The following is a 22,795-nucleotide window of genomic DNA, read 5'->3' on the forward strand; positions in this document are numbered from 1 at the left end:
CTATCAATTCTACAGCTCTTATACAAGTATGTAAATGTTAATATCTTCTACCACAGGCAAGTCATTACTGTGCTTCTGAGTTCAATCTTTTCTCTACTAAAGATTTAAACCATTCCAGAAGTTTACCTGTGACTACATGGAAGCCAGACAACTCTGAGGAAAATGGAAACCATGTATAATGTCTGGGGTTTATGCTTCCACTACTAGTTCCTTTAACTCCTTTTTCTACTGATTTTTTTCCTTTCATTGTGTTTTGAGGATAGTGAAAAAGAAAATAACATCCATAAACTTCACATTTATTCCCTTTGCCTATCATATTTTGTTAGCACAATTAACATCTGAATGAAATTCTACTCTGCATAACAGTAGAGGAAAGAGGTGCATTTCTGTGTTCACCAGCAAAAGTTAATGAGACTCACTAGTTAATTCCTTTTTGCCTTAGTTATGATGATGAATACCAATTAACTTCCTCATCTTCAATAACTTTATAGTATTATGTATGTTCAGAATTAATTTTTTCGGAACTTGTAGACACCTTAAACACAAAAGTAAAAATAATTTCCAAAATATTGTAGGAGGCATTGACCTTTTAATATTCCCTTTTCATAAAACTAATGTACAGAAGGAATTTCTGATTGGCTAACACAATGCTTTGTGAAAGATATTAAAAGTCCAGTGACAGGCCTAACATGAACATCATAAAAGAAGGTATGTGGCAAGGGAGCAAGGAAATTGTCCCTGAAAGTGAAACTTAACTTTCTCTGGAGAAGTATACAATTTTATGACTAGTGATGTCCAAATGGGCCATTTACTTAGATTGCTTTCTCTCTTCATAGAATAGTTAATTTCTTGTTGGTGAGTAGGGCTGCTACATGCTCCCCAGCACAATTAGTATCTATATACCAGGTTTTTTTTTTAATCTGCTAATAGATATGCCTCTGTGAATTGGGGTATTTTGGAGGAATGCGTTTTGACTTTTTTCAGTCTAGTCGTCTTCTATTGCCATCTTGAATACCTACCTTTCTTAAACAGAACTGCTTATTCCATGAAAATATAAGTAAATCTCTTCACAGATGTTCTCTGTAACTGCCTCTTTACCCTCTTATTAATATCTTTTCAATTTGGAAAATCTTAAAGGAGAAGAAAGTCTGTAAGTTTCCATGCATCGCATGCCAATGCAATACATTCTAAATTAATTTAAATTCTTTTGCTTCTAGGTACAAAGAAATTCACATAGAAGCACTAAAGAACACACAGAATTTTTAAGATTGAAGAACTTCAAGGTAAAATACAACATGTCTTTTAATAGAGAAATAAGAATTATAAAACTCTATAAGTTTTTCTCCTTTATTGAATCTTAATATGAAAAGAAAATGGTATTCCTCTGATTAAAAAAAAAAAAAGAGACAGCAGAGAAATTAACAGAGAGCTTTTCATTGTGAGCATACCATGGACTTGGCATGATCCAAGAGCTTATTTGCTCTCATTCTTCAGTTTCCTTAATAAGTAATTATCTTCTGGTCATTTCTCTCATTTGATTAATGCTCTACATTTTTATGAAAAGCTGTTTCTGCTAAACAAAAGTAAAGCCTGGCATTCACTAACTTATTTCAGTTTTGAAACAGAAAAATCTGCAACGAACTATTGGATCACTGTTTGAAAATTGAACAGCAGAAGTTCAAAAAGGGATTCTAAAACTTAGTATTTTTATCTCTATCTTTTTTTTTTCTTCAGATTCATTTCACATCCTATCGTCAACAATAACATAAGAATTTAATATATGTTTCCAAGCAGCACATCACCTCTTAGTTTTATCTAGCTTCTGAAAGTAACTAAAAACTTATCTTTTACCTTTTTTTGAAGCATGAAGTTTTGACTGCTGCAGACAGAGAGGAATTTATTGATCTTAAGTCTCATGCTGTTTAGAAAACACTACATTTTAAATACTAAACAGGAGATAAGATTCTCTTACAGGATGAGAAAAAGTTACTAATGTTTGCCTTCCTCTCTGTGGCAAACACAGGGGGAAAAAAAAAAAAAAAAGCCCTGATTTTGCTTATATATTTCCTAGCCATTTTCAATATCATACTTAATTTAGCTTTTTGTCCAAAGCTCAAGAAACCAAAGCCATGAAGTAAAATCATTTCAGCTTAATACTAACAAGAGGTGCCATATATTTCCTTTTAGACAATGAATGCATTTGGGACCTGAGAAAGCCATTCCTCATTAGGTAATTAAGATGTGGAACACATCACTAGGAATATTTATTTCAGTAACTACTTACTAAACAAATATGTAATTTCAGTTTGTCTTATTTACATGTCTGAGTGGAAAAATAAAGGAATCTGCATCCCATTTTTTTGTTTCAAATAGTTATCAAACAGTACTCATTAGTTAGGATAATGCAGAGTAATAAGACTAGTGATTTGGCTCTTTGATTCAAAGTTATTTTAGCCCTTAATAAACATCCTTAGAGAAGCGATCACTCACTTCCTTAGGGGACACTGTTGTTATTAAAAGAAATTCCATTCTAAACTGTTTGCTTATGCCTTTGTGTAAGATGCTTTTGGTTAATTCCCTTTGGTGCTAAGAGAACATAGTGTTAATTTGCAGAATGTAAAATAGATTATTCAAAAGTTCAAATACATAAAAAATATTACATTCTGCATACAGATTAAGTTTGTTAGTATTAATATAATCACTTACCCCCTGTCATTCATCTACTGTACAATGTCATGACCAAAGGTCAAGAAAAAGTATGTTTTCCTTGCAGGCAGAGGAACACATCTGTGTTGTTAATGGACACATTTAAGATAAGATGGTTGATGCTGTTAAAGTCCAAGTCACTTCTGTGGAGGAACAGCCACTCAAGAGAAAATTTCAAGGTTTCAATTTATCAGTCTTCATCTCCTTTCTGGCTAAAAGTAATCAGATTCTTGCGAGTATTCTTGTCCTAAAACTTTATTCATATTAAGTAGTCTGTCTTGCATGCCCAGTGTCCTCTGCATTGACTCTTTCAACTTCTGCTCTCTTACCACTAAGGAAAGTCACTATACAAACAATATGGCTCTGGAGAAATGAATAGGAAGTCTAAAAAGTACAGCTTTTCAAAAAACTGAACTTCCCCGTTACTGTGTAACATGGGGGGGAAGAAGTTGGGAACAAAGCAGATTAAAAACTTGCTTTATTCTTCTTATTTTTCCAGCTCTCCTTCTTATACATACCAGCAAAGTCTCACAATTTGTGTACCATTTTGGTATTTATGAATTGCTTTTATAATTAAGAAGAGTGGCACTCCTTATTGGGACAAATTAGATGCAGTTAAGCTTAATTAGATTAACAGATTTAAACAAGCTGAGTTAGAAAAGAAAGGGTTTTCATTCTTTATAGGCAAAGCAATGTTACAGGTAGGGCCTGTCGGTCTTCATTAGTTTGTGCTTAGAATTCAGCGATATTTTTTTCATTAAGGTTAAGAAATGAATTAGATAGAAAGACTTAGGTTTTGGTTGTGGTAGATTATAGTGCAGGCAGGCTAGTTTAATCCATTACCAAAAATATCTGAAACATATTGTGTTAGCTCGATCAAAGAAGTAAGCAAGCTTTAGCCTGGTGAAGCTAAAATAGTAATATTATTTTCCTCAGAAATAATTTTCATCTGACAGCATGATCTTGACTTCTCATTTTCCTCTTTAAAATTAGTTTAGGAGGAAATAAGATAGGTAGTAAGTTAATTTTTTTTTTTTAATATGCATTATGAAGAGCAAGTTAGTACTTAAGTCAGATGCTCTGAAGTCACCTAATGAAATTTAACCTCTAGCATTTCTAACAATCCCAGGATCATTAGCAGTTATACTTCTGAACTGAAAAATACTAGTTGAAAACTATTTCAGATGACTGGGAGGAAAGGAAATGTACCTGTCTTACAAAAGATCTGAGGAATTCCAGACTAACTGTTTTAGCTTAATTTCCCAGAAGGAAACAAAGCAAATAAACAATTTGTAAAAGCCCTCAGGAAAATAAATAATTGTTATCAGAGGTTTGACCAAAGTATACTGCGTCAATAACAACATTTACCTGACAAAGATGGAACTCCTATAGGTGAGAGTAGCAATAATCTTGACTTCTTTGGCTTTGATATTGTCTCACATCATGTTCTTGTGAGCAAACTAAGCAGCTACAACCTAGGTAACACTAGTACAAGAGAGTTTTCCCAACAGTTGTTCTGTTATCCTCAAACAATTATCAGTGGATCTTTGTCAGACTGGAAGGATGTACACAGTGAATTTCTACAAGACCTATCCTGAGTCTGATAGTACCCATTCTACATCCGAGCCTTATGAAGAATGTAGTCTCTGTTATGAGATAATGAGGAAAAGAGAGAAGGAAGTGAGCAGAGCTGGAGTTTGTGGCTTGGGCTCTGTGTGAGGTTTGTACATGCAGTGGGTACTATCAGCCTTCTCCATGCAGCATGGTAGGGGAACAAAACATCTGCTGAGGAGACAGGACTGTTGTTTATTTTCTAAGAGTTCACGGGAAGGCTAAGGTAGCTGGGGAGTTTGACTTGTAAGAAGGAATGGAGCAAGTCCTCCAGAAGATACTTGTTTAGGAGGTTTGGAATGACAATGGCTGGAGATAAAAAAGGGAGGACTGAGAACACGACTAGTAGGGGCGGAGAAGATGTATTGGCTAGAGGGTACAGGGAGCCATGCCACAAAATGGGGTGCAGTGTAATCAAATCAGAGAAGGGGAGTTGAATCTAAAAAATAAAATAAAATAAAGCCCCAAGAACTTCCAGGATGAAAAATAGGGGTATTAACCTTGCAAATGACACTAAGCAGGGAAACTGCAAACACTCTGCAGGATGGGATTACGATACAAAATAGTCTTGATTAAACTGAAGAAAGGGTCTGAAAAAATTGAATATTAGTCAATATAGGAAAACACTGTATGTGAATAGGAACAATGAGTGTCTTAAGTACAAGCGGGTCCAGAGGAGGGCCATGAAGCTGATCAGGGGGCTGGAGCACCTCCCCTATGAGGGCAGGCTGAGAGAGTTGGGGTTGTTTAGCCTGGAGAAGAGAAGGCTCCGGGGAGACCTTATAGCGGCCCTCCAGTACTTAAAGGGAGCCTACAGGAAAGATGGGGAGGGGCTTCTTATCAGGGAGTGTAGTGATAGGACACAATGTAATGGTTTTTAACTGAAAAAGGATAGATTTAGATTAGATATTAGGAAGAAATTCTTTACTGTGAGGGTGGTGAGACACTGGAACAGGTTGCCTAGAGAAGTTGTAGATGGCTCCTCCCTGGAAGTGTTCAAGGCCAGGTTGGATGAGGCTTTGAGCAACCTGATCTAGTGGAAGGTGTCCCTGCCCATGGCAGAGGGGTTGGACTAGATGATCTTTGAGGTCCCTTCCAACCCAAACCATTCTATGATTCTAATACAGAGAGTTACAGGACATGTAGCAGTTCTGCAGTTATAATTAGATTGTTATTTATAAGTCATGTGAAGTAAATATTCTGCTTCATCAGAAGTACGATGTCCATTTTGACCACAAAATGTCTATACATTTGCAGGCCCACCTCCATTTTTGACCTAATAAAAATCAGATTTCGTTAGTTTAGAAAAAGAGAAGACCGTCGGAAGACAAAACAGTCTTCAAATACATTAAATGTTGCTTTAAAAAAGAAGGAAATGAAATTGTTCTGTGTTCACTGAGAGCAGGACAAGAAAGGTTGTCTTTAAACTGCAGCATTACTCTGTTAGACATGAGTAAGATCTTTTTAATTATAAAAGCAGACCAAGCACCAGAGTTGACTGCTCTAAGGATCAGGAATCTCCTATTTGGAGATTTTCAGCTGACATCTTCCAGAAATGCTTTTGTTACCTCTTTTAGGATTTTTGCCTTGGAGGGAGACTAATGACCTCTGAAAATCCCTTTCAGCTTTCCAGCCTTCAATTTCCTAAAGATAATCTAAAAGAAGCTCACAAAGGGAACCTCATAAAGAACTATTTGCTCAAAAAAACACTTGTTTTTACAGGTTTTATTAAATGACTGGCTTGGCCTGGGAGCATATATACAGTGTTTTCTGTGCATTCTGTCAGTATAAGGTTCATTTTCAGAGTACTCTGTGCTACATTACCAAGTTTTCCTTCACAAGCATTTTCTACTGTTTGGCCTACTGGGGCTGTAACATAAAATTAGCTTTTACAATTCTTTTTGGTCTAATTAGACTGCAATAAGATTCCCTCAAGAAACAGAAGTTGAACAAACTACACATGAAAAGTTCTTCTACAGTCAAACCTGATCTAGATTGTCTTATTTTCTATCATCGATACAGAATTTATTAGTCACAGAGAGAGTTTCATTACATTAATGCTTAATTTGTTATTTAGTCAGTATTTGGAACAGATTTTCTTTTTCCCGCTGTTCTTGACCTTTAGATGATGGCAATATTAACAAAAGAAAACTGAAACCATAGAGGGAAATAACACATGATCTCTCTGAATTTGTGTGTCTTCAGAATTTATTATCTTGCAAACCATAAAACACAGAACTTAACTTACACAGGCCTACTGGAGGAATTGCTGTGATTTATTAGGCAGTCTGAAGTGTCTGATTCCATCTACCATTATCTGGTACCCAAACGTTTTTATAGTTCTGTTTTCACTTTCAGTTCACCTACACAGACTCAAGTAACTACACGAACACAACTGTTTATAGCCTTCACTTCCATGCTGACGTACTGAGTTTGCATCTTCAGTTTGCATCTGCTGTTTTGTGCCCTCAGACAGCAGCTCGGTGGTCGAGTGCCTCCTACTCGCTGTCTTTGGTCTTGTTGTTTACATACACAGAGATAAATGTTATGTATACCAGTTGATTTAAATGCTTCCTGATTCTTTTGTCTAGGCTTTTCCTGTCAGAAAAGAGTTAGCTATCCTATCTACCCACATGGTGATTTCTACTGAGTTCCATCCCCCTCAAATGCAATAGAATACAAGACTAAATGCAAGCACTGGAAGCATATTTCACCTTTACAGTAGTAAAATAATGCTTCACCCAGATGTAATATGGACACAAACACAAAGGACAGTTGTGATCACAATTTCAACATGGCACAAGCACAATTAATGCTTTTTGTTGATGACTCTGCCTATGCTATCAGCTGTGGGCAATTTTCTTAAGCTCTTGCACAATTCTATATGTGGTTGGGTTATGTCATCCCAAATAGAAGTTTCCTGTGTTTCCTTTCCATTCTGACACATATAGTTTCCTCCAAACAGGAGATTATTGTTTTTTCTCAACATTCTTCAGTGTATACCATTCTGATAGTATAACTAAAGACTTCATTAAACAACTAAGTCACATTTTATATTCTCTATTCTAAAGCTAGTCCCTCTCCCACTTGAATTGAAATTTATTCCTAAGTGGGCATCTATGTTTATAGATACAGGGTCTCTGAGTTCAATCTTCGTTTGACATACACTGGGTTAAAACCATACATGGATATAATACTTTTGCAACTTTTCGTTATTAACTTTTTGACACCTATCTAACTACAGTAGTGTTGATGTCTATTAAACTTGTTCACTTACATTTGTTCGATTCTCTTCAGACGATACCACTTCCTTTTGATTACAGATCAAACAGCATTTCGTTCTTTACAGTTATGAAGTCTAGGAAACAAATGGTATCTGCCTACCTACCATCTCCTTCTACATGCTTCTCCATCCAGTGCCAATGAAATATTCTGACAACAATGATATTATGGATTCTAAACACTGGAAGCATCTAATAAGAAGGATGTGGACCTTTTTTCAGAGCAGTCGTGATTCCCAGAAGTGTATGAATAAAATGATATATTTTTAAACGTCATTACAGAAGTGCAGTCGTTAGGCATACCTTTGGTAATTGTGCAAAAAGAATGGGATATATTTTATTCATTGATATTGCTCAAATAAAAAAAAGTTTGAATATACCATTGAAATGCAGAAAAGTTAGGTAGAGAGTGTTTTTTGAAATCAAGTGCTCAAAGAGTTTTAAAGTTAAACTTAGTTGACAGCCATCATTTTTAACAAAATAGCTTTCCTTTGTATTTTTCCAGGACGTGTAATTTGAAAAGAATTCCCCATGTATTGAATCATGAATTACAGTAGAACTGAAGTTTGCCTATAGCACTATTTCAGTCAAAAATCTACCACAGCGCTCACTGTTTATCTTTATGGAGAGAGTCACAATGCAATTTCTAACCTTGGTATATTTTTATTAATTAGGAATATTAAATGTCTAAAGAAAAAGAAACACCAGCTTACATCAGCATCTTATTCTAGGCCCAGTTCACTTGTAAGAGACAAGCATCATCCTATCATTACAAACTAAAAGACCATATTTAGACATTCTTGAAGACAGTAGCTCAGAATCAGAGAAGAAAAATAAAAGGTCTTTGGTTACACTGCAAAATTTTTATGATATCCCAGCTGCATAATTCTAGCTTGTCAGTAAGAATATACAACTTTTAGAAAGCAAATTCAGTTTTGTAGCTAATGGTTTGAGTATCATGTATAAGATTCTATTGCAAGCAACCAAGATATAATTTAGATTAAACAGAAAGTATTCCTGTTAGCTAAAATAATTCGTTTCCTCTAAAAGGAGAGCAAAGACGACCACTGTTACAGCATATTGTTAGCAGCAATTCTAGAAACAAAACTATAAACCACTTTTTCAAGAAAGAATTGTTCAAATGTGGCAGTTGTTACACAAAAAAAAAAAAAAAACCAACACACAAGTGGAATCAATAAATGCTATGCAGGATGTGATATTAAGTATAAAGTGTCCAGATATTGTTGTTGAAATAAGAAGCTGATATGGCTGTAGTGGTAAACTAAGGTTTATATTTCCAAAAGAATGTCCTGAGCTAGCCTGTACCAGGAACGGCTCCGCTAGAATCTCTTGTACTCTGCGTAAGCCTCACCGTATGTCTGCAACTGGGAGGGGCAAATGCTGATGCTTAAATAAAGCGATCAATCTCTGTAACTTCATATCTACATAACCAGAGAAACCTTCAGTAGCTCCTGTGTCCCTGACAAGCAATGCATTTCTGCATACTGAGTTAGCGCTTCCAGTGATACCCAGGAGAAATGCGCACATGCCGCTGTTGGATGTGGGGATTTTTGATTCAAAGAACCGCTATCTCTGCTGTTGCAAAGGTACTGCTTGTGAAAACTACTGCCTCTTGACATCTGCTGTTTACTTTCACGTTTTGTGGGAAAATAATAACCTCATCTGCCTCTTCCTAATTTTAGATGAAGTACCAAAGAAATAATAGTCTTTGGTGCCTCTGTTGGATTCCTCCATTTTAACAGGTGAAACTACATAGAACACAATTACAGCTAGCACAAATGAATAAATATGTGTGTCTCTATATAAACATACATATTAATATCAATAATGGGATTAGAGATTGCTGTGATGGGAGAGTTTAGAAGACTGATAGATTAAGCCAGATTTAAACTTTAAACAACACTGAGCTAGGCTGACGTTCATTGAGAACATATTTTGTGCTAATCGTTAGTTCTTACACGGTAATATCTTAACACTTAACTAAATTAGCTGTGACTATACACTACCACAGAGATGATGCTAGGTAGTTAGCGCCGGTGGCTGAGGTCCTTGATGCCTCTCAGTCCCTGAGGTCAAGGTGACCAGGCTTCAGAGCTCTTCCAAAAAGGAAGACCTGAAGAGAGTGACTTCTTTTTTTACCCATCTCTCCTTGCTCATGTCTGGTGTTTTTTATATTGCTTTCCCCCCCAAAAAAAGAAGGATCTCATGTGCTCCCAATGCTGCTTATCTCGTTTCTGATTTTGCCAGTTGTCCTTGTGTGTTCAGCAGGATGTCCTGCTCATTTGCAGTCCCTTGTGCCTATTTATTCTTGATTTTGAAAATTGTGTTACTTGTAGTGCTATTTACACGTTTTCCTACGCCATCTGAGTGCAGCTATACAAGTCTTTGCCTTCTTTGGAGGTCACATTGCTCACATAGTTATGCAAAATGCTTATAGGTTGTGCCTGGCCATGCAATCACAGTATTTTTGTATGCTTATATTTGGGTTCAAGGGAAGCTAATCTTGATTCTACCCTGATTAATGCACTTCTCAATATAGCCATTACAGGCCTCTGTTTTGACTACACAGCTGTAAAAATAGGCTGCTTATTGGACAGAGATGTATTTGCTGCTTATAAGAAAAAGTTATTCTGTGTAGGGATCTGCATTTATATTATCTGTGAACAGCGGCAAAGCTCCTTTACCAGCTTAGAAGCCACATGTTTTACCCTTAATAAATGAATAATAGTACAATGCAGAAATCAATACTGGGATACCAGTCCCTAGTCCTTAATGCCACTGAGTTCATAGAATTCCAGTTCATGATGGCTGATGATCCTGAGTAAAATAATTATGTTCTGCAAGTATATGGTGAACAAAATACTTTGTCTTCACAGGTGTCATGATTTAATCTGGCAGGCAACTAAACACCACACAGCTGTTCACTCACTCTCCCCCAGTGGGATGTGGGAGAGAATCAGGAAAAAAAAAGATAAAACTCGTGGGTTGAGATAAAGACAATTTAATAGGACAGAAAAGGAAGGGAAAATAGTAATAATGATAAAAGAATATACGGAGCAAGTGATGCACAATACACTTGCTCACCACCCACTGACTGATGCCCAGTCAGTTCCCAGCAGCGTCCCCCCAGCCAACTCCGCCCAGTTTTCTGTTCAGCGGAGAAAACCGAACAGTTTTATGGTATGGAATATCCCTTTGGCCAGTTGGGGTCAGCTGTCCTGGCTGCGTCCCCTCCCAACTTCTTGTGCACCCCCAGCCTCCTCGCTGGCAGGGCACTACAAGAAGCTAAAAAGGCCTTGACTTAGTGTAAGCACTGCTCAGCAACAACTAAAACATCAGTGTGTTATCCCTATTATTCTCATCCTAAATACAAACCACAGCACTATACCAGCTACTAGGAAGAAAATTAACTCTATCTCAGCCGAAACCAGGACAACGGACAATAGTAATAGTATAGGTGGCACAAAACCCATCATAGCCTGTATCCCACGTGCAGAACTTCCTTCAGAAATAGAAAATTTAGCCTACTAAAATACATATGATTCTCCTCATTTAGAGTATCATATCTACCCAAAGGATCTCTGTATCCAACAGATCTGACCAATGCCCTCTTGCTTTTGGTGAGGTATTCGGAGATATCTGTTTAATATAGTCTTTTTAACAAGATTCTATGGGACTAATCTGAAACCTACTGGAAATATTAGGATGATATTTTTTGCAAGGAGAATTTCTTTGAATAGTGTCATATACAGCCTGTTAACTTTTCTGAAGTAGTCTCCTGATGATGTGGGAATAGGACGCACTTTTAGATTCAGTTGCCGAGTCATCTGTGAAACACTTCTCTTAGCTCTTCTGCAAGTGTTTTCCTTGGCTCATTTGGCCATATTTGCTCAAGGGAAATTCTCCCTAACTTTACAAATTTTGTGGTTCACTTCACAGTCAGCGGAATCCATCTAGGTAGGAAAAAAGATTCACATTTCCCATCACTGAAAAGACACTTGGGTTTTTTGCTGAAAAGTTTCATTGCAAGGTCATAGAGGTTGAAATACAAAAACAAATTTATTGGTTCATTATGAGACTTAAGATACTCAAGGAACCCATATCAGTGGTTTCTAAGTAGATGATGGCGTCCACATTCCTCCTGCAAGCAATCTCCAAAGGGAAGTAGATGATATTTATGTTCCCATAATAACATCGCAGATCTCATGGAAACATCTGAGACCGGATAACTTACTTCAGATGCATTCAGAATACATAACTTGAACGTCTATGAGACTGAGCGGGAGTACCCACTAGTATAAAGTCCTGACATGGCATGACAGGTTGCCTTAACCCCACTTCTAAAGTCAATGTAGTCCTGGCTCCAGATCTGGTTTTGAAAATAGCCTTAAAGCTGGTCTCATCAGACAGAGTTGCCCTATGCAAAATGGTTTACTAGTAGCCCAGAGAAAGACAAAAATGTTTTTTTACTGGGATGGTCTTTATCCCTCATGTCTGCTGCATGGTCTTAGCACACACAGGTGCACATTTCTGGGCAGCAGGAAAAACAGTTAAGACAGTCTGTGCAGGAAACAGGTTTATTAGCCTGGAGCCATTCCAGATACTTTTCCATAGGCATTAAAACTATTTAACTGTGCATTGATTATCAAGGGCAAAGTTAGAGGACATGTATATTTAATATACTACCAACACTTTGATTTCTGCCTTTCTGTTTCATGTTGATTAGACTGATAAGGCAGGCTGCAGATTTTTATTAAATTTAGAGAATGTCAGTCAAACAAAAGGTGTTTTATCAGCTTTCTGTGTGAAAAGAACATAAATGGGAACATTAGATTTAAAAGAAAAAAAGATGACAAGAAACTGTTCATCTCTAACTATTTGATATCATCCGTAGTTTAGAACTGGAATATATATATTTCAGATAAAAAGAGCACCTTTTATTGCCTTTACCCTAAGCCATGGAATTTTACATGCAAATATATAGCAAATTTTGAGTCCTTAGAGAAAAAGTTTTAACCCATCTCCAGCAGGGCTTGGATACTCTATGTTTTGATATGTAAGGTGATATGAATATAGCTAACCTTGAATGTGAATTAGTATATTTGACTGTACAGTGAAATATTTGTGATAATAACACCATTGGCTGAAAATTTGATAGTGCTGTGTTATCTCATCATCCTTTAGATTCTAATCAAGGCCATTTTCCATAGTCTTTGACAACAGATTTCATACCAATACTGATATTCCAACATAATTAGATATCCCTAGATTAAATTCAGAGGAATAAAGTTCCCAATGAACGGGAGACCGTTTGTGTCATCATTGTCTATGGCTATATTAGCAAGTAGTATGGCAAAAAAAGGAGAAGATCTGTAGAGTGCTATTAAGGAGGATTGGATGTGTTATGAGGGAGAAGGGAGGCTGCTTTGGACTCGCTTTACTCTGATCCCAGGGATTGAACGTGGATTAATTACTGGAGAGCATGAGGTGTGCATTGTGTGCACATGTTTTAGTTTAGTTTCACCCAAAAGAAATACAACTCATATGCTCCGAGGCTATTCTGTGACTGGGCTCAATCAGGTTTGCTTCAAAACTGCACCCTTGATCCTCACTAAAACACTAATATACATATTGCACTATTTTAGTTTATCAAAGAAGATTCAGCCTCAGTTGTCCCTAAACACAGCATACAGACAATTTATCCAAACAAAGACTCCATTTGCTTATTTTACTAATTGTCGTAAGCGGAATTGGAGAGATCAGCTTTGTAGCAAGTATAATCTGGGGGCCATATTCATAGTTATGATGACAGGCTACAAAGCTCTTCAATTTTAATTTTCTGCTGCAACTTCAACTTAAGCTGGAAGAAACTTGCCATAGTAGCATTTGATCTCTCTTTTACTCAATAGTTAAAAAACTAAATAGGGCAAGCAAACCTTCTCTTGCCTATCAACCCTCCATATAGTTCACCAGATCAAATTTAGTGACACAATGTAAGGTGAAATTGTATTGCAGAAAAGCCCTCAGCAGCCTAATCTAAGTTGTCCCTGCTCTTAGTACGCAGTTGAAGCCAACGACCTCCATAGGTCCCTCCAACGAAAATTACTCTATAATTCCACGATTACTATATTCTTAGTGCTGGCTGATTTGGCAATAATTAGGTGTTTTTGACATTATGGATTTTCATCAAATCAGATCTTTCAGCTAGTACTAAATTAACCTAATAGCATTTATAAGAATGGATTTTACTTTCTCAGATTATCTCTGGAAAATTCAGACTGTTAATGAGTAGAGAAGTAATGCTTTCATACCTTGACAATTAAAAAGAAAGGGTTGAATATTATTAAATATGAACCTTCTGTATCATTACCTGCCTACCAGACTGATGAAAAGTATTGGAGTAGGGAAAGCCTATAAACTAAATTTGTTACTTACTAAGGGTTTGTTTTTCAATGTGTGTCAGTACTAAAAAAAAACCTTACAAATTTTGTTTTCAAGGATCATTATTCATCAATATAACTTTTTTTCCCCCTCCTCCTCTACCCCCCCACTGGATAATTAGCAGGAAAATAAAGCTAATTTTAGAATCATAGAATGGTTTGGTTTGGAAGGCACCTCAAAGATCATCTAGTTCCAACCCCCCCTGCCATGGGCAGGGACACCTTCCACTAGATCAGGTTGCTCAAAGCCCCATCCAACCTGACTTTGAACACTTCCAATGATGGGGCATCCACAACTTCTCTGGGCAACCTGTTCCAGTGTCTCACCACCCTCACAGTAAAGGATTTCTTCCTAATATCTAATCTAAATCTACCCTTTTCAGTTTAAAACTGTTACCCCTTGTCCTATCACTACACTCCTTATAAGGGGCCCCTCCCCATCTTTCCTATAAGCCCCCTTTAAGTTCGCTTATAAGGTCTCCCCAGAGCCTTCTCTTCTCCAGGCTAAACAACACCAACTCTCTCAGCCTGTCCTCATAGGGGAGGTGCTCCAGCCCCCCGAGCATCTTCATGGCCCTCCTCTAGACCCAGTCGAGCAGGTCCATATCTTTCTTATGCTGGGGGCCCCAGAGCTGAACACAGTACTCCAGGTTGGGTCTCATGAGCATGGAGTAGAGGGGGAGAATCACCTCGCTCGACCTGCTAGCCACACTTCTTTTGATGCAGCCCAGGATGCTATTGGCTTTCTGGGCTTTGAGCACACATTGCTGGCTCATATTCAGTTTTTCATCCACCAGTACCCCTGAGTCCTTCTCCACGGGGCTGCTCTCAATCCACTCATTGCCCAGCCTGTATCCATGTTTGGGATTGCCCCGACCCAAGTGCAGGACCTTGCACTTGGCCTTGTTGAACTTCATGAGGTTCACACAGGTCCCTCTGGATGGCATCCCTTCCCTCTGGAGTATAATTTATGGGACAGTTAGGACTTGAACTCAGACTTTTGATTCTTCATCCTTCAGGCTACCTTCGTCTGTAAGCGTATGAGATGCAAATAAAAATAAATAAATTTCTTCTCTGTAAAATCCATATAAACATTTCTGGATGATAATGGCTGCTGAAAAATGAGGAAAATAATAGTCCTTTTCACTAACAAGAAGCGAGAACATAGGGCAATAGGAAGGGCAGGAATGCATTCGGGCAAACCAGTCATTTTGCCTAGCCTTGTCATAGATAGTTAGGTAATAGAGCACCAGGTGTGGATGATTTACTAATCATGTTTCGGTTGTGAAAAATTATATACAATTATCAAGAAAGTGTTCATTATAATTGCAGCATTAGCTTCAATAGTCTTGATGTCTGTCCCAGAAAAGCTAAACACAGTGATGAATTTTCACAGCTTTTCACATTTCTGCAATAACTCATTTAATACACTTACAGGTGTAATAAGCAACCAAGCAACTGGAATGGTTTGAAACGTGCTAACCCAGCAATTGTGAAGATCACTTCAGGCTTGCAATTGCAATTAGTTAGCCCTGGTTTGATTTAGTGAATTACCATTTCCAAAAGGTTACTTATACAGTTCTTCTGTCATTACTTCTATTCCTTTGTTTTCTTTTGGCCCACTTTTTCAATTTCATCCTGGGAAAACTGATTCGCAACTATTCATTCACTTCAAATGTCTATTTAAAGGTAGACAGTTTCTGTTGGAGTTGGAGTTTTGCTTCAAATTTTATTTTTGTAGTATGATTAGACATGCTTAATTACTTACAGCATCTTTGTTTTTCTCAGTTTATCCATGTGTTTCCTTGCTCCATTGAGACCTTAAGAGAGGCCTCATTGGCATGGGTTGACCTTTTAGGGTACTATTTTGATTGTTGTGACAAACAGGTATCTTTTCTGAAGCATCCATATTATATCTTCCACTGAAAAATAAACCCCGAAATACGTTATCTCTCATATCCATCTGATGAGAGCTTTACTGTTACCCATACATTGTATGTAAATATCAGCGCAAGCTAGTGGACCAAAAGATATTTGGAGTGTAGCAGTTATTTAGAGATTCAAATGTAACTTTAAAATAGTTTTGAAATGCAGAGTCTCATTTTGAATCTAAAACATGTCATCTTCTACCTGTAAGCACAAGTAATTTTGCCGTTTGGATGTCTGTTTTACTGTCTGAGGCATTTAAATAAAAAGCTAATTTAAGTCAGGTGCCCTTCTAAGTTGCAGAAAACACAATACCTCACTAACTTATCTCTTGGAGTTGTGAAGGAATAAAATGGGTGTTTGGATGAAGCTCATTCTTAATGCCTGTTGAATGAAAGATTACTGATCTGCCTCATCTATTTCTTTGTTGTTGACATCCATTTCTGAATATATGCTAAACAAGCTTTCTCAATAAACTCAGCAGTAAAGCATGAGAATTTTTGTTTAATATAACAGTATATTCAAAGCTTGATTTGTTTAAAGAAATAAGCCGGTTTTTAAAAGTTCAGATCTTATTTTTATGCTGTTAATGACAGTGTGGTTGCATTTTGCTGATCTAGAACTCTGTGTACATGTGAAATTATTCAGTATAATTATATATTTTTAAACAGTTACCCATCTTACTCTGCAAGAACTAGTGATTTGAGTCCTGCAGTTCCCAATCATTTGAGTAGCAGTAAAAGTAACATCAATGTAAAGTGTTTCAGAGGGGAATCCACTTGGATTTCAGCAGTGATAAAGGGAGAAATTTTCAGAGTAAAATGCTAGTTGCCATTAAGAACAGAATTTTACTGCAGATTATGGTGAGCAAGAAAACCCTTCAAATAGTTTATCTGATGGTATTTTTCTTTATAATGTGAAACCAGCCACAGTAATTATATTAAATGGTGTAAATTTATGTTTACAGCTTTTGTAAAGGAAGAAATATGGGGCAACTTCTCCTTCCTATAATCTTCAGAGTCAGATTCTTTCTACTATGGAAAGGTAGACAGAGTCTGACTCTTTCAATGTTAACAAAGCAATATCACCAGAGTGAATACAGATCAAGTCAGAGATGGAAGGAACTTAGCTTAACTTCTATATCTTAATCTATAAATGTGCATTTAACTTAAAATAACTCATTGGAAAAAGATAAATAGATATTAATATAGAAAAAAAACTAACATGGGATGATGTGGCTCTTAATTCTGGACTTGGTCACAAGTATCACTGTCATCAAATACCCTCTTTCACAGGCAAAAGAGGTTACAGGGCTTAACCTTTAATGTACTTACCTGCTTGTGTGGAACAGTGTCCTGGTTTCGGCTGGGATAGAGTTAATTTTCTTCCTAGTAGCTGGTATAGTGCTGTGGTTTAGATTTAGTATGACAGTAATGTTGATAACACGCTGATGTTTTAGTTGTTGTTAAGTAGCGCTTATATCAAGTCAAGGACTTCTCAGCTTTCTGTGCTCTGCCAGGTGCACGAGAAGCTGGGAGGGAGCACAGCCAGGGAGCAGAGCTGACCAGCTGGCCAACGGGGTATTCCATACCGTATGATGTCATGCTCAGTATATAAACTGGGGGGACTTGGCTGAGGGGCAGTGACTGCTGCTTGGGGACTGGCTGGGCGTCAGTCGGCGGGTGGTGAGCAATTGCATTGTGCATCACTTGCTCTGTATATTCTATTATTATCATTATTACTATTTTACTTTATTTCAATTATTAAACTGTTCTTATCTCAACCCATGATTTTTCTTACTTTTACTCTCCTGATTCTCTCCCCCATCCCACCAGTGGTGGGAGGAGTGAGCAAGGGGCTGTGTGGTGTTTAGTTGCTGGCTAGGGTTAAACCACGACAGTACTTTTTGGCACCCAACATGGGGCTCGAAGGGTTTGAGATAATAACAGTTGCCAGTCACAATATGGATTCATCTGTTCTCGATATTAGTTTATCTGATCTGCACCATGCTTTTGTTTTTGCTGTACATGTTAAAGATTGGTGTTTGGTTTTGCAGTCTGCTGTGCTCTGCAGTGATTAGTGATGTTTTGTCTGGGACGTGTTATTAAAACACTGGCCTTGAGCATTATCTGGTATTTAAGTTTTGTACTGCTACTGTACTTCGGGTACCACCTCTTGGAGACAATTAGCAATTATACCTCTTCCTCTGAGAGTTTTTATGGAGGAAATACAGAATTGTACCTTCACTACCTTCTTCTGTGATGTTTCCTCCTTCATTACAAGAACTTTTCAGTATCTTGAACATTCTTGGGTAGTTAAGATACTTCTATTGGTATTTCTTGGGAATATTGTTTCGGTTTTGTCTAAGGTTAATAAGCAGTTTAAGAATATGATCCAGAGAGCTGCCCCAAGGCTGGATAGTTATGAGTGGCAGGGTATGTGGGATAGTATGGGCGAGTACCTAGGACAAACAGAAACTGCCTAATAAGATGCTACCATATACTTTACACTTACAGGTTACATGGAGGAACATCTTTTCAGTTGCCAGTTTAGGAGCAGGAAACATAAAGTCCTTGTGGAGGAGAAAGGAGATGGGTGAAGAAGTGGTAGATCCTCTTCTGTATGAGTTGTGTGCCCTGCCCTGCACACAGGAACAATTCTGTTCCTCTTCTCCTTCACCATGACACTGCGAGGGAGGGGTACCACCAGAATTACAATTTGGGTTTTTAAGATGAGAAATTATCTTCTTCCTCTGCTCAGGAACAGGGCTTCAAGTAAGAAGGCAGTGTTTACAGAAAATTTTGAAGACTGTTTGCAAGAACAAAGATAGTACCTTAGAAGGACCAGAATGATTACTTGTTCTTGTTCCAAACCCTTGGTCTGCTCTGACAAATACATTTATGAGTTGGAGGAAAACATTTTTTTCTACTCATCAACTTTTGCCCAAGATCAATAGAATTTACAATTTTGTCTTAAATATGTTTAACACCAGATGATGGTTTTTTTCATCTTCACACAAGTGTATCTGTTGAAACTTGTTTCCCAACTGAAGTCATCAAAACTGCAAGTGGGTTAGGTCTGCCATTACTCAAGGCTTAGGTCTATGTCACTGATCCAGCTGGCAAAAAAGCACTCTACCTTGGCACTTCCCTTTATCACTGAATTAGAGAATAATCATGGGGTTTGGGTATAGAAATTTCATCTGCTCTAACTGATCAATTTTGCCAATAAAGATCAGGATATTTCTTGCCACCTGAGCTTGTGCCTGGCTGGTTCTCTGTGTTACACTGCCTATTGAAGAAGCTCATTGTGTCATGTCAGAAGTTATAGAACTTTTTAAAAACTTGAAAAATATTTTGTCTGCACTTTTTCAAAAATCTAAAGAGAGTTATGAGTTTAACTTTCAGTGGGATCTGGACTCTTCTATTCACTTGATGTCTTAGAAAATACTCCAAATATATTTTTCTTCTTTTTTTAATATGTGTGAAACTTTGCTTTTATTGCTAAATATATTTGCATGAAGACAGGATTTATGTTGCATAATTCATTCACTCCTGCTGCCTTTTCCTCTCTGAAAGTCATAATCCTCTGAACGTGAATCCCAGACTTCTCCACTGTTAATTGTGATGTGGCAGACAGAGGATTATGACTCTAAGTGAGGAATAAGCAGCTGGAACAGATGAACACTTACAAAACAGAAGTCATCTTTGCATGAAAACATATCACTTATTTTCTTTTCCATTTGCTTTTTTAAAGAAAAGCAAAGAGAGGGTAAAATGCAAAAAGGGAAAAACGTGCATCTCCTCACGGAGAGAGGATATGATCATAAATTGAAGGATCTGACTGGCTTTAATACAAAAGATGTTAAAGTATTGGTTCCCATGGCAAAACACTGACAAGGGACGGAGAATGTCCAGTACTTGAATGATATCTTTGCATGGTTCAGGACACCAGCTTCTATAACCATCTAAGGCTTTAGACACAGTTCACCAGTCAGAATTGACTGAAATGTATTTCTTAAGTAACGTTCCAAACTCTATTCAATAACTTCAGCCATTTCATCATTCTGCGTTTATATACACAGAACACAACCATAGGTCAAAGGAACATGAACAGAAATACACATTTTTAAAAACATCCACCTTCACATCTGCCAATCCATTATACAGTCCATGAAGAAGTGGTTCAAGGCTGTGACATGCCTGAGTTTCATTTTATTTTGTGCAACAAGGAAAATTGTTTTTTAATGTATTTTTTCACGGCATGCATTAAACAAACCGGTGTTGTACAGAGGAAATAAAGGAAGCTGAATCAGGGCCAGTCTTTTCAGGAACGTATTTTGGTACAGAGATCATTTGTAAATTACTCAGGTCAAAGTTGGGAAGTATAATGGAACCACAATTGCCTCTTTCTACTCGAAAACAGTTACTATGTACTTGTTGAGGGAGTTGCTTTACCCTTGATAGAATGTCACGGTATATACTGTCTATAAAATGAATTTCATTCATATGAATTTCAACTAACACTACCTCTGGCAGGGACCTACAGCTGGTGTCCCTAGAAATATCTTCTTTATTGCTCTTTTTAATAAAGTTTAGGATCATTTTTTTCTCTCCAGTTCCCAGTACTGCTCAAATCAGGAGCTTGTATACCTGGATATAGTCTACTTTTTTTCCAAAAAGGAGGGGATTTTCAAGTTAGCAACAAAGTCCTGCAATGCCTTTTAGAAGAGGGAAGAGGAAAGAGAGCAAATGTTTGCCACATACAGTAGTTTTCTGTAGCTTAGACCTCCTCTCCTTCAGCTCTTTCTTCCTTTTCTGTAAAAGAAATGCAAAATATCTTCTTCCTCTTCAAATAAAAGAAGCTGGAGGGCTCCCTCTTTCCTCTTTGAGGAGAGGGTCAGAAAGAAGAATGATGCAAAACCTTCTCTGAGAAGTCTTTTTATCAGTGACCAATAACTGCCTTCCACATGCAGAGAAGTGCAATACAAAATAAGGAGGCAGAGTGGGATAAAATATAAAATGTGCAAGGCAGAATTTGGAGAGGTCTGACAGACATGTCAGCAAATTGGTGTAAGTTATAGTATTTTGCTTTAGCTTATAGGCTCAGAGCTGGATTCACCTCTTGCCAGTGATGAGTTTGGCAAAGGAACTAAGGAATTAGGCACAGTGACTGCTTTTGGCTGTCAACAGCCTATTTTAGGAGTCAGAAATACATGGAGCATGAAAAATGACCCAACAGGACAGGGGCCAAGAATCTGCCTGGCATGCCCCCTATACAGAAACCTTCCAGGGTGGCAATAAGCGATGTTGGCCATTCTAAGCCTGTAAAGATTTTGTGAGATTTTTAGGAGATTCAATATGGATCAAGCTCAGAGGACCCAGTTCTCTTTTACATTTATTTGAGTTTATAATCTTCATTGGGCCCCTCACTACAAGAAGGACATGGAGGTGCTGGAGCGTGTCCAGAGAAGGGCAACGAAGCTGGTGAAGGGCCTGGAGCACAAGTCTGATGGGGAGCGGCTGAGGGAACTGGGACTGTTTAGCCTGGAGAAGAGGAGGCTGAGGGGAGACCTCATCGCGCTCTACAACTACCTGAAAGGAGGGTGTAGCGAGGTGGGGGTTGGTCTCTTCTCCCAAGTGACAAGCGATAGGACGAGAGGAAATGGCCTCAAGTTGCGCCAAGGGAGGTTTAGATTAGACATTAGGAGAAATTTCTTCACTGAAAGAGTGGTCAGGCCTTGGAACAGGCTGCCCAGGGAAGTGGTGGAGTCCCCATCCCTGGAGGTATTTAAAAGACGTGTAGATGAGGCCCTTAGGGACATGGTTTAGTGGACATGGTGTGTTGGGTTGATGGTTGGACACGATGATCTTAGAGGTCTTTTCCAACCTGTATGATTCTATGATTCTATTATTTCTATTGTAATTTTCAAGTAGAAAAAAAATAATTAATGGAGACCAGGAAAAGAAGTTATTATAGCAAATTATGTAGCTTTATAGTGTGAAGGAGCTGTGGTCTTTCTTGTATTCTCCACTTGGTCAGTCCTTGTTGCACACTCTCACCTTTAGTTCCTGAGCACTTAGGTTGCATTCTGGACATTTAATTACATTGGTTAGTAAGGCCAGCAACTCCTGGTACACCGTACTTATCCAGAAGTTACATGCCTCATTTGTGAAACTTGTCAGCTCTTATGTATTATTAGCAAGAGCTTGACATCATTTGCAAATGTTTACAAACCACTGCATCTCCTTGGAACAAGACCCAGAATTCTGTTTGCATTTTTAAAATCCCTAAAGAATGGGGTTCTTGTCCAAAAATATAGTCTTCATGACTGCTGAAAAATAAATAACAAATATTAGAAAAATATGAGAAACACAGGTAAAGTCCCCAAAAATCTTCCTTTTCCCCTTTTTTGCAGGTGGGAAGGCACTAGGCCCTCCAGTGCTACCCCTAGACTTTCCCAAACTCAGGCAAGATGCTGTTTTAGTTAAAATTCCAGCATGCCTTGTTCCTTGTTTATTTTTCCCCATCATTTCACAACAATGCTTTTGGCAGATGGAAATGACGCCAACAAAAAGCCAGGTGCATGCACTGGCGGCTTCCCTGCTAAAAGGGATTTAGTCAGATGTTCCTTCCACCTGTGAATTGGCTGCCCAGTCTCAGCCAGCTCCTATGAATGCAATTATTATGCTCTATTTCAAAAAACCGAAACAAGTTCAAGTTGGTTCTGTCAAAAAAATCTGATACCATTACAATTTCTCTCTATTTTCAGGGCCTCATTGTCAATGAAATAATTTCTCTGACTACCAG

The sequence above is a fragment of the Calonectris borealis genome, chromosome 5, assembly GCF_964195595.1.
Source record: "Calonectris borealis chromosome 5, bCalBor7.hap1.2, whole genome shotgun sequence".
In the NCBI taxonomy this organism is placed as follows: Eukaryota; Metazoa; Chordata; class Aves; order Procellariiformes; family Procellariidae; genus Calonectris; species Calonectris borealis.